At 41.0% G+C, this 19,236-nt stretch overlaps 1 protein-coding gene and 1 long non-coding RNA gene across 9 annotated transcripts in view; one reads left to right on the top strand and one right to left on the bottom strand.

Annotated features, from left to right (window-relative positions):
• The window catches only part of NAV2 (neuron navigator 2), a 528,711-nt gene that overhangs the window by 188,149 nt on the left and 321,326 nt on the right, over nt 1-19,236 (bottom strand). The gene's annotated exons all lie outside the window — the stretch shown is intronic.
• Nucleotides 5,077-10,090, top strand: LOC308464927. The gene is made up of 3 exons (XR_013980190.1): nt 5,077-5,619; nt 6,747-7,140; nt 9,831-10,090. It is a non-coding gene; the product is annotated as an uncharacterized lncRNA (long non-coding RNA).

Below are 19,236 nucleotides of genomic sequence, written 5' to 3'. Positions count from 1 at the left end.
TCACTGACCTGTGGCATCAGGATTTGTCAACTCAAGTCCTGGGGGATCTGTATCAAAGGAAAATGGGAAAATTCCCCTGGGATTTGTGTTCCAGTGGCTCAGAAAATGTACCAGGTTGGAAATAGACATGTCAATACAACTTTAGAAACTTGTACCCCCCAACCCACTTCCTTTCTTCTCATTCTCCATTTTGGGATTGGAAGGCTAGATGGGATGTAAATCAGAAATTCTTCTCCAGCTCAGATTTGAATCCAATCCAAAGAAGAATTCAGGGTCTCCTTAATGATTTCCTCAAAAAGGAGTTGAGTAGTTATAAGCCCCTGAGCTGGTAACTGGTTCTGATCCTGGTGAAATTTGCTGCCAGTGCTTTCAGCTGAGCTGGTCTAGCCTTAAGGTATAAATAGCATATATTGTAGAGAAATCATTTTGCTTTAGTGCAGAAGACGGGACTGGTTGGGCCTTCTAGCTCTAGAAGTTCATATATTTTGTAAATACTGTATAATCAGATTGCTTTTGTCCTCTTTTCCAAAATATAAACCACCTTACTCTACTCTGCCCTCTCAAATACTTGTAACTATCAGCAGAACAGCAGAACTTTCTTGCTTAGAATCAGATATTTCCCAGTGACAGCAAAACAATGCTACCTAAGAGTAAAGAAAGTAGCCACTTCAGTTGTTGATAGCCAGAGTATATTGTGTCCTCTGAAAATGCATTATATTTTTGTAAAATATTCCTCACCCATTTAGGAAGTTGGGGAAAAGCCTCTAGAACGTTTCTAAAGAGGGAATTAATTCAGACTCATGTGGGCAGATCAATTTATTTACTTTTCATGAAGCAGTTAAAACAGCTGTAAAGCGTTACTGAGTTCCTTCATAAAATAAACAGTCAAACTGTCATGCTCCTATCCTTTGGTTTGGAAAGCAAAGACGAGAGACTGTTGCAATGTGTGTACCATTTAGGTATGAAATTCAAGCAAGCTTGGGTTACAAGAAGGTAGTGTCTCTCCATAACGGGACGTGGGTAGCTCTGTGGTCTAAACCACCGAGTCTCTCTCCATGTTTCAAATGGAGCCAGGAACTGTGTCTGAGCAAGTTTCATGTGTTCCAATGGGCTTGTGCAAAACTTTCTGTTGATGCACCCACAGAGAAGTCCATAAATTGATTGTTTAAAGGAAAACATAAATTGGGACAAGAAAATGTGCATGGTCTACCCCATGAACTGCAGTGCAGTTAGAACTTTTCAGTTTTGGACTGCATTTTAAGGATGAGCCAAATGTCCTATGTGGTCAGCAGAAAAGTAACTAGTAGATCTTGGCAGAATAAGAGTCAGATGCTCAACAACTTAAAACAGAAACACGCGGAGAGGTTATATTGGAGAGTTTGGTCTAGAGTACTTCAATGAGGAGCAAGTAATTGTTGCAAGTGCTTTGTAATGACAGATTAGAGTAAAATAAGATAATGGTTGAAAGAACAGTAGCTATCATACATCAATAGATGGCAGCATTTATATTGGTGTATTGTCACACCTCATATACTTGGCAGTCACCAGATGCATAATTTAATATGTTCTGGGAGTTTCCCAATTTCACATCAAAGAACAATGATGCTGCCATAAATCTCCTTAGTTAGATTGTGTTAAGTATATCACACAAGTTTTTTCAAATAATACGGTGCTGAATTAATTTCAAACAGGCATAAAAGATCTAATCAAATAATCTTGTATTTGGCCATCTGTTTCACAGATGTAAACAAAAGCAAAAATTTTCTACTGACTGATAACTTTCTAAATTAATTGTCTGTTGTGAACCTGCTGTCAGCTTGGTTGCTCTAGCTTCTATTTAGAGGTTTCTGGGTCAAAATACATTTTGTCATTACAAAGTGAAACTCTTTAAACTGTCTAGATCGTTGCTGAAAAACAAAACTAGAGCCATGAGGAAGGTGAGGAGGGTATTACATTTTTCAAATTTGCCAGATTTCCAAATTTGCCCAGTGGGAAATGGGAAAGAGCTTTCGAAGAGTAATTACTTCTGTCTTCATTCAGTAATTTCATTCATTAATGGCTTAGCCCATACTGGCAACGTATTATTTAGAAGGCATACTGAAAAAGAGAGAGAGAGGGAGAGGGGAAGAGACAGAGACAGAGACAGAGACAGAGACAGAGACAGACAGAGAGAGAAGGTAACATAGGAGTAGATAAAGAATAAGGTAACTTCCCTAGTGATTAAAGCTGTTCAGAGCATTACAATTAATTTTACAGTGTTGTTGTTGTTGTTGTTGTTGTTGTTGTTGTTGTTGTTGTTTAGTCATTCAGGCATGTCTGACTCTTTGTGACCCCATGCACACCAGGCACTCCTGTCTTCCACTGCCTCCCAGAGTTTCGTCAAATTCATGTTGCTAGCTTCTATAACACTGTCCAACCATCTAGTCCTCTGTCGTCCCCTTCTCCTTGTGCCCTCCATGTTTCCCAACATCAGGGTCTTTTCCAGGGAGTCTTCTCTTCTCATGAGGTGGCTAAAGTATTGGAGCCTCAGCTTCAGGATCTGTCCTTCCAGTGAGCACTCAGGGCTGATTTCCTTAAGAATGGATAGGTTTGATCTTCTTGCAGTCCATGGGACTCTCAATAGTCTCCCTCCAGCACCATAATTCAAAAGCATCAATTCTTTGGCGATCAGCCTTCTTTACGGTCCAGCTCTGACTTCCATACATCACTACTGGGAAAACCATAGCTTTAACTATACGGACCTTTGTGAGCAAGGTGGTATCTCTGCTTTTTAAGATGCTGTTCACAGTATTACTATCCCTAAATTGCAGGCATGAGGAAAGGAGCTGAAAGTGGCAATGGTTTGACTAAAACTACCTGATGAGTTCATGATTCAGCTGAGGCTGTCACCAGTACCCCAGGGGCAGAGAGAAGGGGCCATGCTGGGGTTGGATCCAAAGTCCTCCCATTCACCTAACATGCCCCGGAGGTGGCATACTGCATTTCCTTCCAACTGGTTACCCAACACACACACACATCCACCTTGGCAGCAAGACCAGCAGGTTTCATGTTAGCCAATTGCTCTGCCAATGATCGATTGGGTCAACTTAAGTCTCTTGATTTCCGAAGGTACATCCAAAGAAATTAGGTATTAGTTTGACACTCCCATTGCCACAGACAACCCAGTAATGCTTTTAAGCAGATGGAAGCAGAAGATGACAACTAAATGATGTTTGGATTGCTCCAGCAATTAAAACTGATGTTGCTGTTGAAGAATTGTTCTAAAGTAGGGGTGGCCAAAATTGTTGAGCTTTTTTTAGGAAGGAGGAAGACTTTTCTACCAGTAGATCTCAATCTACCTGTTGGACGTGCCTGTTCTAAAGTATAAGGAACCAAGAATTAAAATGCACATAACTAAAATGCTATGCAGGAACCATTTGAATGTGAAACCCATACAAGTATAGAAAACAAGCACTCAGCCCATTAAGCATTTAAGAGCCTGTACTGATGACAACCCTTAAGGGCTTTTTGCTGGCACTTTGTACTGAGGTGTAATTCGCTCTGAATGAACAGGACTCTTTGTGCATTAAATGATGCTTGAGATTGACATGGTTATAAGTAAACTGCATATATAACAATGGCTTGGAGCCAGACATGGAGTAATACAGTTGGCATAAGCATGAAGAAACCCATCCTATTCCATTATTTGTGTCACATGTCTCCACTGCTTAATTCATAAGATGACAGGTGCATGAACTCAAATGAAGCCTTGCATACATTTCATTAAAAGTGTAGCATATGTAAATATTGGTTTCCTGGGAGCTGTAGTTTAAGGCTGCTGGGAATTATAGTTATGTGACGGATGAATGACAGTTCTAAGGATTATGTGGGGGCGGGGAAAATGCTTCTAGTGTGTGGTGTGTATGCAGTCCTAGATGTTGTATGGCACACTCTATCATTTACAAAAACAATGTACTAATAATCACTTAGCCTGTGTGTGAGTGAGTGAGTGAGTGAGTGTGTGTTTTTTAAAAAAAATTTAAAATTTACAATAAAAGGTAGTTTATTTGGATAAAATCTAGGTTTTCTCCCCCCACAAAATGTAAATTTCTAGTTAGCCACATTAACCTACGGTTCAGTGCTGAACTTCACTTTTCAACACAGCAGAGCATGATTCCAGTCAATACACCAGGACTAGTCCCTGCAGCATTAACACTTTAGTTTCATTCAAAGAGTTTTATCAGCACAGTGTCCAGTTTATTTATTTATTTAAAAAGGTCAATCAAGCAAATGTTTTTGATAGGCAGTGGTTTTTGATGTGATTAGATGTCTCATGGAAGCATGACAGAATAACAAGAAATGGGTGAAGGAAGATAATACTGTCTTGAAGTCCAAACTGCTATAGTTTATAATTTCTCCTAGTTGACATAGGTAATCTGGCAACCTGGTCAGATTAAACAGAGAGACATGAAATCAAGTCATGTGTGACATATCTGGAGGTTTTTATAACTGGGGAAATGATATACAGAATTAGTAGGTTTGCAACAATCCCTGCTGTAGAACACCATGTGTTGGTTGTGCATAAGGAGCTGAAAGTGCTTTGTTTGTCTTCTTGCCTGTGGTATGGCAAGTTGCTTTTGAATGGCACACAGTAGTGACCAAAGCTGAAAATCTTTTGAACCACCTCTCCTTTCAACTTTTAGATTGATATCAGATGGTTTCTCCAAGATAAAATCTGTTAGGGATGACGACAGCAAAACCATGATTATTCCAACAAAATATAATTAAATGGTCAATTTTCACATAAAATTGAGATAACATATTTAACTGAAACCAGTTTCAAAGCTAACAGAAGCCATTAGAAAGAAAGATAAGTTTTTTTGCTTGTGTGAAATGGAAGTGTATATATGATAAGACTACACCAGTAAGATCAAAAGCAGAACCTTTGGCAAAGTCACCCTTTGTAAGCTCTATAAATATATTTCTACTAAATGTTTTGCGAAGCCTGCTTTGGATGTTATTATTTATGTGGACTCCAGGCTTGTCTGTGCCCAAGGGATCAGGGCAGGTAACCAAGATTTAGCCTTTGATATTAAAAACAGAGACAAGACAAATAAATTGATTTATGTCCCAAAAGGTACAAAATCTAGTTTGTCTGGACAGGAAAAAATGTGAAAAATATTTAGGCATAACAAAAGATCCAACTGGAGAAGTCATACAAATTAGCAAACTATCTGGTAGCCACATCAAGTGTTGCAGTACTCTTTACCATCCTCCAACCTAACCCACCATGCATATTGGAATAGGCATTTCATCTTTTGCCACCCAGCCAGAACTGGCTTCAGCACTCCTTGGGCAATTGCCAGGACCCCAGTGCACCAATAGGGCCCATCACCAACCTCACCCCTTTCCTGTGCTCTGCTGAGCAGTGGGGCAGAGATGCTATTTACATTTCTGACAGTGTCCAAAAGCTGCCCCCCCCCCCCAATATAGCATTGCTCTCAGGATGCAGGAAATTTAAATGTATGTCCCGACTTACTGCCAGTTAAGTCCACTGGGGTTAATTGGGGACTCTCCATGTAAAAGAAGCCCACTAGAGGCCGCATCAAACCATGATTTGTCCCTCTGCCCAACATTTGAGTTTTTCATAGAATCATAGAATCATAGAGTTGGAAGAGACCACAAGGGCCATCGAGTCCAACCCCCTGCCAAGCAGGAAACACCATCAGAGCACTCCTGACATATGGTTGTCAAGCCTCTGCTTAAAGACCTCCAAAGAAGGAGACTCCACCACACTCCTTGGCAGCAAATTCCACTGTCGAACAGCTCTTACTGTCAGGAAGTTCTTCCTAATGTTTAGGTGGAATCTTCTTTCTTGTAGTTTGGATCCATTGCTCCGTGTCCGCTTCTCTGGAGCAGCAGAAAACAACCTTTCTCCCTCCTCTATGTGACATCCTTTTATATATTTGAACATGGCTATCATATCACCCCTTAACCTCCTCTTCTCCAGGCTAAACATGCCCAGCTCCCTTAGCCGTTCCTCATAAGGCATCGTTTCCAGGCCTTTGACCATTTTGGTTGCCCTCCTCTGGACACGTTCCAGTTTGTCAGTGTCCTTCTTGAACTGTGGTGCCCAGAACTGGACACAGTACTCCAGGTGAGGTCTGACCAGAGCAGAATACAGTGGCACTATTACTTCCCTTGATCTAGATGCTATACTCCTATTGATGTAGCCCAGAATTGCATTGGCTTTTTTAGCTGCCGCGTCACACTGTTGGCTCATGTCAAGTTTGTGGTCAACCAAGACTCCTAGATCCTTTTCACATGTACTGCTCTCAAGCCAGGTGTCACCCATCTTGTATTTGTGGCTCTCATTTTTTTTGCCCAAGTGCAATACTTTACATTTCTCCCTGTTAAAATTCATCTTGTTTGTTTTGGCCCAGTTCTCTAATCTGTCAAGGTCGTTTTGAAGTGTGATCCTGTCCTCTGGGGTGTTAGCCACCCCTCCCAGTTTGGTGTCATCTGCAAATTTGATCAGGATGCCCTTGAGTCCATCATCCAAGTCGTTGATAAAGATGTTGAATAAGACCGGGCCCAAGACAGAACCCTGTGGCACCCCACTAGTCACTCTTCTCCAGGATGAAGAGGAACCATTGATGAGCACCCTTTGGGTTCGGTCAGTCAGCCAGTTACAAATCCACTGAGTGGTAGCATAGTCAAGACCGCATTTTACCAGCTTCTTTACAAGAATATCAATTCTTTACAAGAATTTTGAACAAGGCTGTTTCAAAAAACAACACCTTCAACGCATCCCCCCATCCATTGTGCCTGATTAAAATCTGCCTTATATTTTAATCAGATCATTGATCCCTCTGGCCCAGTACTGTCTGATTCCTTTGGCTTTTTCTCTCCATGGTCTGAAACAGAGATTTTTCAGGACTTTTTCGTAGCCCTTAGAGAACAAATCTGAACTGTTTCCATCCCGGATTATCATTTTAAGAACTGTAGCTTTAAGAACTAAGACCACATTTGCCCTTCTCCCCTTCCTTCTTCATTCCTTTTTTACCTTTTATGTCTTGTATATTGAGACTCTGATGACAGGACTCTCTTGTTTTTATTAATCAGAAAGCCACTCTGGGAGCTTTTCAAGAGAAGAGCTAGGTAAAAATGCTACAATAATTATTTTCTAGGCTATATTTTAAACATTTCTGTTATGGGAAACTTGGAAAGACCCAATTATTTCATTGAGTTCTGCAATCTCCGGAGAGAAAATAAATGACCAGATTAATGGAAGCTGCTACTGCTGTGCATCCAACTATGACTTACAGGCTTCATAAACAGTGCTTATTGGCAGTTGGGCCAACTGATTCCTTATGAGAGGATTATGCACAATTAGCATTAGTTGTTTCTAAATGGGTAAGACAGCTGTCTGACAACCACCAATTTCACAGTGGCAAATGGCCCAGCCTCTTCTTCCTAACACTTAGTGAACAAAACACTAATTGTTTGGGGGTTCGTCTTGAGAATTCCTCATTTTCCAATCAGCTGCATTGCCCAAGATGTCTTGTCAGCAATGAAAGAGACTTTCATAACATCCTCCAGTGAATGTTATATTAACCAAATTTAAGAACAAGAACAAATTTAAGAAATGGGCACAAATTCATGGTCTCACTCACACTGCTATTAAATGCAAGGAGACAAGCCCCCACAGTGGCCCCCCCTTCAAAGTGACCCCAATTTAGGTCTTAAAAGGGCTTAGTGGAAATATCTGCAGCCACCATTCAGTATTAAGGATATCATAAGATTATCCTGAAGAAGTGAAAGTCAGCCCAGTATTTAGAACTATTTATATGGTCTAAAGCTACAAAGGCGGCATTCTGTCACGAGGATTTAAGGGGCTATTAATATAAGTAGAATATCTACAGAATTAATGCAAATATTTTATATGTGTGTATTTAACAAAAATGTAATAGGCAGGGCTCATGCCTTCAGAAAGTAAGTAAGTGACACTGGGAGCAGCAGTGACTTCCACTTTGATTAACCAATTCACAGTTTCACGGGGGGGGGGGGGAGGAAAGAGTTCTGTTTTCTTAGAAGAATTTGTACTGAAAGCAAGGAAGGACACTCTGCCCTCGTTTTAAAAACCTTGGTCCTCACTCATGTTCTTTGAAGAACACTTGGGCTGGGAAATAAGAGGTGCCCCTGCCAATCTTTCTTCCCTCCTAACACCAAATGCTAACCAGCAACACCTTTTCCTTTTTCCATTCCCTTCTTTTGCCTTAGATTATTAGTAACTGGTGGGCCAAGAGATGTTCACTCAGGGGCCAGACTGCTGACTTTTCACAACACTGGGAGCTGGATTTGGATCTGTTGTAAAGGGTATAAATACCCAAGTACCTTACCTCAAGTCTGTGCACTGATGAATGCTGATGTTTCTCTCTTCATAGAGAATTCCCCCATCTCCCGCAAAAGCCCACAGGAGCCGCGCACCCTTTAAGGAGCGCACAGCTCCTGCGGGCTTTTCTACGAGGAGGGAGAAGGGACTGGCTGGCCCTTCTCCCTCCTGGGGAGAAGCCCCCAAGAGCCGCAGGGGCTTTTTCTGCCTGCCTCCCTGCTGCATTCGCTCCATAAGACGCACACACATTTCCCCTTACATTTTAGGAGGGGAAAAGTGTGTCTTATGGAGCGAAAAATACGGTAAGTTTGGGGCTGCTTGGTTTTACCATTGCCAGTTTTATTGGAGTCTGGAATTTTTTGTGGTATTGTATTATATTGTACTGCATTTTACTGTGTTCAGTTACGGAGGACATCTCGAGTTTTACTCTCAAAGGTGACCTACAAATGTTTTAAATAAATGAACAGAAGGATTATATGGCACAGCAGCAAACAAAGTTTTTTCAAAATAGCTTGTAGTTGTTGGCCACATTTCTGTTCTCTTGTACATATTTCAAGGACATGCACCCATTTTGTCTTGGCAGTAAAGGAGAATCAAGACTGCCACACAAGTCTCTGTAAAAATCAGCTCAGTTTTCTTTGGGTTTTGAAGTAATCACTCAAAAAAGCTATTTACAAAGGTGATTATGGTTATTATCATTGGCAGCAACATTAGTGTAGCACAATAAGGAAGACAGCAAATTATCTTCTTGCAATTCAGGCCAAGAGTGATTTGTCATAAAATAGGAGCAAATCAGACTAGGAGCATGAAGTATGACAGACAAATAAGGCAAAACCATATTACAGGACATAAACTTGCATATTTATCTTCAGAGGAAAACTCTTTGACACAAGCAATGTATCTTTTTCCGACAAACTGTTCTAAGTTCAGCAAAGTGTATTTATTTAACTCCCTACTTGTAATAGCACTAGCTAATATTGACTGAAAACATTTCTAGAACTTTCCAGAAGTTCAATTGCACTATATTAAAACCAGAATAAAATAAAGACGAAGGGCAGTATTCAACTAAACAATTGCATGAGTCAAATGATTTCCACTTGAGAAATGGGACTTCCCTTTTGCCCTGTGTGTGCTCTGTGATGTGTCCAAATCTGATCCAGAGGATTGGGGGAACCCCTAAAACAGATTTAGGGGACTCGGAGGGAGAGAAAGGGGGGGAACATTCCATTGTCCTTGTGCTGATGGAACTTTTGCTTCAGCACTGCCTTTAATTCCATCCAAAAGCCTTATTGCAACACCAGTAATGACGCCCTCTGCCTCTCATAAGAGACTATAAAATAAAATAAAGTCCTAACCTCTCTTTAATTGATCTTAATGCCTAAATTGTACCCTGATGAGAGCAGTGATTCCAGAATCCCGAGACTACAACTGAAAAAAATTCTGTTATTTCCTGCAGATGATTTCATCTCCCAAACTCATTGCAATAGGATGGGGATTCCAACAGGTTGGTGATTCATATTGCGACTGACTGACACAAGTTTGGGGTTGTGAGTGTTGGACCATGAAGCTAGCTGGATCTCCTCAGCCTAACCTACTTCACAGGGTTGCTGTGAGTTTAAAAAGCAGAGGAAGAGAACAACGAACACCATACTGAGCTCCTTGTAGAAATGGTAGAATATAAATTTAATTAAGTTTAATAATATGCATGGGAAGCTATACTCTACCTAGTCAGGTCATTGTGCCATTTAGCTGACTTACTGGAAGTTGCTCTCCAAAGTTTCAGACGGGACATTCCGAACCCAAACTAGAGGTGCCAGGGATTGAACCTGCTATTTTTCTAGAAAAAGAGGTGCCAGAACTCACCATGAACACCTCACTCATTCACTTAGAATGGAAATGATGCCCACCTGAGAGGTGCCAGAAATGAGTTCCAGAAAAATAGCCCTGAACGTGAGTGACACCTTCTTCATGAAAAGTGGATGCTCTACTACAGAGCTGTGGCCCTTCTTATTCTAATGAAATAGTTTTAATAAAATCTGATTCTAATGAATAGTTTTGTTCTATCATACAGAGAAAGGAAAAACTTTTGAGACTGTAATATTATTTCTTAAAATTGCAGCTATACTTTGCACATATGTGTGCGAGTGAAATACAATAGGTGTTAAAATAGCTAACAAATGTATGTCAGGCGGAGGACTCTGCTGGAGAAAAATTGGTTGATCAAATCCTAATTCTCCAAACTCCATAATCTCTTATCCTCTTGAATCAGTTCCTCCCTTGCAGTTTTAAACTTCAGCATGCAAGAGTCTTTCCAAATGTAATTACTATCCCTAAATAAGCATTCCGTCTTTGGCAAATTCTCCTCAAGAACCCAGAAGGCACATAGTGATAAGAGCATTAAAGACATATTTTGAGCAGAAAGTGAAATCATGTAGAACAGATATCCTAGCCTCAGTGATATAAACCTTCTTGCACTCTTCAGAGGGAGCATTCTAAATTAGTTCAAAATTTACATGAGCAGAACTTAAAACTTTTTGAAACACAAGCCCAAATTCACGGCTAAAAGGCAGTCTAGCGATTCAGGGTTAGTTCAAATGAAAGTTTTTGGAGGAGGTAGTTATTTCTAGGTACAAAAAACACTCATTGCATGCTTCAATCTGAACTACCTACACACACACACACACACACATTTGCAGCTGCTTGCCTCTTGAGAAATACACATTTGTGAGGGTCTAATTCTTTCCAAATAGCTGTTGGACTGGAGCTAAATATACCCATGAGCACATCTCAAAATTAGATTTTAGGCCTGTACTTTGTATTATGGGAATACAAAAATGCCTTGGTTGAAGTGCCCTGAGGCTTAAATGAGATGTACTGTACCTGCATCCCACCATAAGATTGCTGAACCTTTTCAGTACAAAATTGTGTGACCAATTCAGGACTGATTTAATATATGCCCTTACCTTTCTTGATTTTTCTACATTTGATGGCTGGCAGAGCAATATATGGCACGATTCCACCAAAACCACTAAAGGTGATGTTGGGAAATGCTGGTTAATATACTCAATGGCCCACTCATTCAAGGAAGTCATCACTTGATGATGCAGATTGAGTACTGGATATGCCTGTCTGAACAAGCCCATAATGGATTTACAAAGCTAATTTCCCAGTCATTCTCTGCACACAGTTTGTGGTAGAGGACCCATTATTTCCCAGACTTTTCATTCTTTTAGTGCTTACTAGTTCCCTTCCCATTTCAAGATTTGGAGGGGGGGTGTACTGCTGTGAGATTTGCTCTGTTACTTGTTTTATTCTGTTTTAGAGTTCATGTGTTATGGTTTTATCCAAGTATTTGATTGTCTTCAACTTTAATTCTAAGTCACAAAGAGAACTTCTCTTGTTGGATGGTATATAAATACTGCAATCAAACACATAAGAAAGCTGTGTAACCCAGTTTTTTTAACAGTTCTTCCTCTCACCTCTCAATACCACATTACTAAACAGCCAATCACAAGGCCAGAAAATTAGCATACAGATCACCTATTTGCTAGAATATAAATCGGAACCAATTAGTCACATGGAACAAATAGAAATTACAACTGAAATACATCAGGTTGGCTGTAGCAGGGTAAAGTCTGCACTATCTGCTTCCTATTCTTTTTTTTTAGGCAAAGGAAACTCTGTGCCCTTGTTGCACCATCTACATTTCTACTAAAACCGTTGGCCTGAGTCACACATCTCCCCCTTGCAGCCAGGAAGTCAATGCCAAATGAGTGGTTCTCATTGTCCAAATATTTCAGGGAATTTTCTGGGTCCTGCTGCCAGTACTCACGTATGCAGCTGTGTTTGGAAGGCTCACAACAGATGTGGCAAGTTTTTACTGGCTCTGATGTGCCAGTAATTTTTTAAAAATTTATTTATTTATTTATTTATTTATTTATTTATTTTGAGAGAAAGAACCATGTCGGGAGGGGTATTGCTGTGGGTTATGGGTCACACCACAATGTCCATAAATTTTCCAGTGAACAAAGTTACTCTACAAACAATGATTGGCTAGCACTACATTACAATGTGCCAGTCATGTCTAATGGCATTTTATCAATTCAAAAGCAATGATATGTTTCATTCTATAGTTATCTATCTGGATTCATGTTACAAATAGGTATACATAGGAGCTAGCTCCTAGGGGCTGAGGTTCCTTTGGACCCCAATTAAAATATTTGAGGGGGTTGGGGGTTGCAAAGTTGATGGGCATTGCCATTCAAATGATGTGCATGTACATGTCTAGTGATTGATTATGTGGAGCAGGGCTTACCTGGCGTCCCCAATATTTTATTTGAGTTGGCACCCCTGTATGTAAACGAGACTGAGACAGTAAAGCGCAGAAGGCCACATGGTGAAAATGTAGATGAGTAGAGATTTGAACCAATTTTCCTAGGTCCAGATCTAGCATTTTTATTTTGTGGCCCATTCTGATACAAATACAAAATTGCCACAGAGGAAGGGAGGGAGGGAAATAGGTTATACTCACTTGGCTTCTCCCAACAAAATGTTATCACTCACATCCAAAACTCTGCTTCACACCTACATACATCCCAGCCTGCCAGGCACTGTAAGGGCCCTGCTCAGTTATTAAGGTTAATCTCTGAGTGTCTGAGTTGGGGTGGTAGTGGCAGGTTCCACCTGCTGCTATATGTGCACTGCAGTGTAGATTTGCAGTGTGCTTTGCTGCATATGCATGGTTGTGGGGAACCACAGGATCTGCAGCTTTGCTTTCTCAGGGTTCTCAACTGTGGTGAGTCCTGCCTTTACACCTATGTTGCAGACGTGTATTTCTAAACATGGGTGGTGGGGAGTAGAACCTGCTGCTAACCATCACCTGCACATTCCACATAGTCCCTTGTAACAAGGGTATGTAACGCATGCTAGGGACAGAATGGGGAGTAACGACACATGCTTGTAACCATTTATGTCCCAAAATTAGCCTTGGCCAACCATATGTTCTAGACTGCAACTCCTCACCCAGCCATATAGTTGTGGGGTAAAGAATAAAAGATAGACAAAGTTCAATTCTCTACTAGTAGTATTTCAGCAGCTTGTGAGTCAACAGCCTCGGAGATTCTGTTTGTACAGGACAGAAGTGAGTGAGTCCTTCCACAAAAACAAACAGAAATCCCCAAAAGAAAAATATGACCAGGGCATAAATGTTTTCATCTCACAACTGTTCTTAAAAATATGTCCGTGTTTGCAAGGATATCCTTGCTGCAATGATAAGAATCCAATTTTGTGCCAAGAATGTTCACAGCTAAACAAGTTTCAACCTTTCCTTGAAAAGAATATACTGTAGATCAACATCAAACACATTATTTCCTTGTTGGTTGGCAACTATTCTTATTGGCAGACCATCTAAAATGTGGGGGCTCAAGGAAGCCTGATGTGTTCTTGGCAAAGACAGCTATCACTCTCCTCTTTCCAGGAGAAGCAAGAAGCATGAGGACATCAGCAGACCAAGGGAGCCTTCTCTTCTCCCTTAGCTCATCTTGGTCTCAGTCTCCCTTTCCCATTACCTTTCTAGGAGACAAACTCATAAGGAGCTGCTTCCACGTTGTTGGTGGTGTTGTGGGCCCCAGAGTTCTATTTCCTTATGTTATTGTATACTGTTTTTCCAACCAAATGATGCTCAAGTTAGATAACAATAAAACACAAATATAATTGTGCAAGGCTTCAGCTGACGGGCCTCATCTACTCAATAAAAATATATAATGAAAATTGCAATTGGTTTCCAGTTCATTCCTGGGCCCCATTCAAGGGGCTCACATTAGTGTTTAAAGCCCTAAACAGCTCATGCTCCAAGTACAGTGGTACCTCGGGTTAAGTACTTAATTTGTTCTGGAGGTCCGTTCTTAACCTGAAACTGTTCTTAACCTGAAGCACCACTTTAGCTAATGGGGCCTCCTGCTGCTGCCGTGCCACCGGAGCACAATTTCTGTTCTCATCCTGAAGCAAAGTTCTTAACCCGAGGTACTATTTCTGGGTTAGCAGAGTCTGTAACCTGAAGTGTATGTAACCTGAAGTGTATGTAACCTGAGGTACCACTGTATCTGAAAGACTTCTTCCTTCCCTACAAACCCTGTGTGAAGATCAGCAGAGGGTAGTTTCTCCACCCTCAAAAGCTTGGATTCGTCATGACCCTGGAGAGGGCATTCTTTGTCGCAGGCCCTAACTTGTGACACTCCCTCCCCACAGGGAGCCCTCATTATGTAGTTTCTGCCACATACTGAACATCAACCTTATTTATGTTGGATTCTCTCTCTTTCTATTTCACACACACACACACACACACACACACACGTGTATAGACCCATCTTATTACATTCATTGTAAACTGTTGTATTTTAAATTGCTGTAACCCGCCCTGAGACCTTGTGGCAAAGGGTGAGTAAGAAACTGAAATAATAAACTTAAGAACAAAGCAAGCAATAACACAGTAGAAACAACCAATTGAAAAAACACTTTCAACTGTGTCTAAGTCAGCCTATAGGCCAAAGGACTCTCTAAATAAAAAATGTCTTTGCCTGCCTGCAGGCCATCAGAAATGGGATAAACCTTTGTCCTTTTGTAAGGAGGTCCAGAGTCTGAGAGAAGTTGCTGAGTGAAAATGCTGCTTACAATTATGCAAATGTGTTTAGGATTGCCCTGCTTCCTTCTTGAAATGTTCTCAGTTTCTTCACTTGGCCTTTCCTTGGCAGATTCAAACAGATTAGAAAAACAAAGCAGGAAGGGTTATCTGATGCCTATTATATCCAGTTACATTAGTCATCATTCTTTTACTGATGTAATGGCAAAAGGTTAATCTAAAAAGGAGCAGGATGGATCTCGGGTTTCATACACGTACTAAGCTGGCTGCAAGGAGTGTTAAAATCCTTGTGTCAAGAGAATTCAGATCAAAAGTTATTTGCAGCAGTATCTTGCATTCAGAGCCTTAAAAACAACAACACCTGAACAGCACGTCATTCTCTGCAAATATACAAAGCAGGCGGTAGCAAAGAGGTCATAGTAACCTTGCTGTGGTTATGATAAAAACAGAAGGTGTTGCTAAGAGACATGCAGCCTACGTGGAGTTTCTGATGGAGGGGGAGAAGTGTCAGATTTGGGGTTGTCAAAAATGTAGGTTGCTGGCATTACTTTCAATAGCTGTAAGGAGCTAGGGAGTTTACACCATGGTGCTAAGACAGCCTTCCAAGCACACATTCTAGGGTCAGGTCTGTGTTCTGACACCTGCATAAACAGGCTATTGTGAGGGAAATGGGAGCATGAAAATGCAATCCTGGGCTGGCAATCCTCCAGCAAGAGATTACATCTCAATGAAATCTATTATGCAGGCTGTTTGTGCAACAGCATTGTGGCTGAGTGTAAAAATTACAATGTCAGCCTTAGGGTGGTCACAGAAGAGAGGACTATTGTGGCAAGCAGAGCATTACCAACAGGAAAGGTCCAGGAAAAATTGCACCATCCTTTTTTAAGTACAGTTGCAACACTCGTCTTCTATTTCCTTTTAGGTTGTTTGCACAGGTCACATTTAAGTCACTGTCAGATAGTTGTGCTGATGCCCAATATTAGCATTGCAACATTTCTTGAATGAATGAATTTCTATTCTGCTTTTGTGCTAGATCCACAAAGCACTTACAATATTACTACGAGTTTGTGGGGGAGGCAAAATATCCTGAAAGTCCTGGGTACCAGATTCCCAACCCCCTAATTTCTAGACTTAAGTAAATGTAGGAGATTACTAAATGCTTGAAGTCTTCACCTGGGTGCGAGACAGCTTAGCAGTGTAAAAAGGCAGGCTGAATCAGCTTTCTGACCAGGAACTGCATGGCGAGAAGAACCATGGGCGATTGACACAAATGGTTACCCTGTGCTGAGCAGCAGAAAAGTGTGAGCCCCTCCTCCCATGAGGGGATGGCGATCAGAGGCCAGGTTTAGGATTTCAGTGTTTGATGATATAAGCTGGGAGGGGAAGTTCCAGGTGAGCAGTAGGCGGGGATGTGGGCTGGAGGAAAAATTGTGGAGTTAAAAAAAAAGGGTTTGAAAATGGAGGGCAGGGGAAGAACTTTGGGCAGGGTGGCAAGTTGAAGAAGAGACACAGAGATGGCACTCAGGATGCCTTTGAATCCAATGCTACACTCCTGCAGGAATGCTGGGAACACCAGTAGACTCAGGTGTAAATATGTGTAAATGAACCATATTTCACAAAGACACTACAGTCTCCATTGTGCCTCAATTCTGAGGGAAACACAAACCCTGGTTATGTGCCAAGACCTCCTGGAATCTCGTGCACCACTTGGCAGAGATTGGGGTAGCCCATAACAATATATAAAAAGTGCTAAAATGCTTTCGGCTTGCCCCTCTGGGTGTTTTCGAAAAAGTCCCACTAAGTTCAATGGATCTTACCGCAAAGTAAGACCAGATCACAGCTTTTATTGAAATACTACAGGCACCGTTGCTTTTAAGAACTTGCTGTACCTGGAAGAATTCTCATAGCCACTCCCCTCACAGTCAATTCACCCCATCTCCCCTCAGTGCTTGTGACAATCTATATTTGTGGCAAATGTATGCAATGCCTAAATCTATTGTCATAAGAAGTTACCACTCCGCATGCCAGTCAACTCACATGTTACTTTTTGTCTCATGCCTAGCCAAATAGCAGCTTCCCTTCATCTAGCAAACCTGTTCATTGCTAGCATAGATTGCACAGCGGTGCTGGTGGGAGAGGAATATTGCATAAGTCATGTCAAACTTTAGATACTATTTATTGGACTTATTATTCTCTTGTTGCTTAGAACTACTTAAAATAACTACATCCAAGCACAAGTAGAGTCATTCTGCCCTTTTTTTCTCCTTTCAAACATTTTTTTCTTAGAACATTCCTGTGGCAAAAAACCCCCACAATATCCTGGCCTCTTAGTGGAAGGTCAGACATACAGTTTTGAATCAGGGCTGCCCTCCCTCATTCTTCTCCTAGCTGCAAGTGAATGAGATGGGGGCAAATCACATTAGATGTTCTAACACTCCAAACAGTAGCCTGAAGAACTTTAAACAGGCAATAAATAAATACAAATCAAACTTGTTTTCCCACTAATTTTGATTAATGTTAACACACTCACTTGCCTTTGATCTTTGTTCTTTCCATGGTACTACTTGGCTTCTGAATATTGAATGAGTCACAGAGATGCTTTCTGTTACATTGATCTCAGACCCAGACACCACACGCAAGTGATGTTGCATGCAAATCAACCCATTCTGAGCCCACACAAATCCATAAAAGGGTTTTCTCCAGTTACACTTTAGCTTCCAAACCAGCAATAAGTCTTTTTTGGAAAACAGACTTTCCTGTTGGGATTTTAAGAAAGCTTCCTCCCTGCGCCCTCCTTCTATCATAATTCTAGAACTCAGGGGCACCCAAGGAAACAGAATGTTGGAAAGTTCAAGACAAAAGAAAGTACTAATTCACTTGCCACATAGATACAATGCTAAATTAGCGCAAGATGCAGATGGCCACCAACCTTCCAATGCTCAAACCACACTTTTGCCAGTTGGGCTTTTTGCTGAGAGATCCCAGGCATTTGTCACTTTGAGATCTACCTGGGAACTATTACATACTCCCTCCCTGAGCATTGTATGTGTTTTTGAGAATGTGAAAAACATTCCACTCAACAATCTTCTAACATAAGGGTGTGTTTCAATCTATGCAATTGCTTACAGGTTGTTACTCCTGTGTACCATGTGGTTGTCAACAGTAAAGCTGAAGTCAAAAGCCCACTGAAACCAATGGAAAACATTTCCATGGAATAGCCTACAAATATGTGATATGCACACCAATATTTGTTGTGTTGCTGTGAGGTGCTGTGTTGCCTCCACAGGATGTTTTGTGGTTGATCTTGCAGTTGTTTTCAGGAATGTTTTCATCTGCTCTGTTACTTTGTTGGATTGCTTATATCTCAGTTCAATTGTAACCTTCTTTGACATTGTAAGATGAAGGTGAGGTAAAAATATACTTAATAAATAAAATTAAAAATTCCTTCCAGTAGCACCTTAGAGACCAACTAAGTTTGTTACTGGTATGAGCTTTCGTGTATTTTGTTTTTACTACGGCAGACCAACAACGGCTACCTACCTGTTAATAAATAAAGCTATTATTGCTATTGTAATAGCTGTCGATCATTCCTACAAAAGTGCACCTTACTAGGCTGGAATTAGTAGTGGATTGGAATCAAAAACAAATATTCCCTTGTTGAGAAACAGCAAAACATTCCCACAGTTGCAGGGGGTAGGGGGAAGAGAGCAGGCAAAACTCTACAGCGAAAGAGCTACAGAGTACGCAACTGATGGAGGGGGGGATGTTAACACTGAAGTGGTACTTCTGCAACAGAAGCAGTTCAGAGGTAAGCCACCTGTTCAGTTCCTGCCTGCCTCCCAATTCCCAACAGCAACCCTATAGAATTCTAGGGTTTATGCCAGTGTTGGATAAAGAGATTCTAGACATGAAGAGGAAAGCTTGCCGTGCTTATTTGCATGTCAATAAAAGAAGAATGCTTTTTCTTCAGCTCACAGCTAGCAGAGTCTTGGGAACAAACAGAAAGTGGGGGTCTCTCACTTCTGCCGCTGCCTTGATCTTTGCTAGAGTGAGGTTTCAATGGCAAAATAGTGGGTCGGTTTGCACATATTCCCATCATACTCTGTGGAGCATGCAGTGCTATTAGCAGTTGGGAAGCAAATGCAAGCAGTAATTGTGTTTCAGAGAGAAACATAAATGTGGTGCTTTCTCGGAAAATAGCAGGTTATCAGTATGATTAAAGGTC

The sequence above is a fragment of the Podarcis pityusensis genome, assembly GCF_964106645.2.
Source record: "Podarcis pityusensis genome assembly, chromosome: 1".
NCBI lineage: Eukaryota > Metazoa > Chordata > Lepidosauria > Squamata > Lacertidae > Podarcis > Podarcis pityusensis.
Note: the sequence above shows the minus strand (reverse complement) of the source record. Positions and strands in the feature narration are given on the sequence as shown.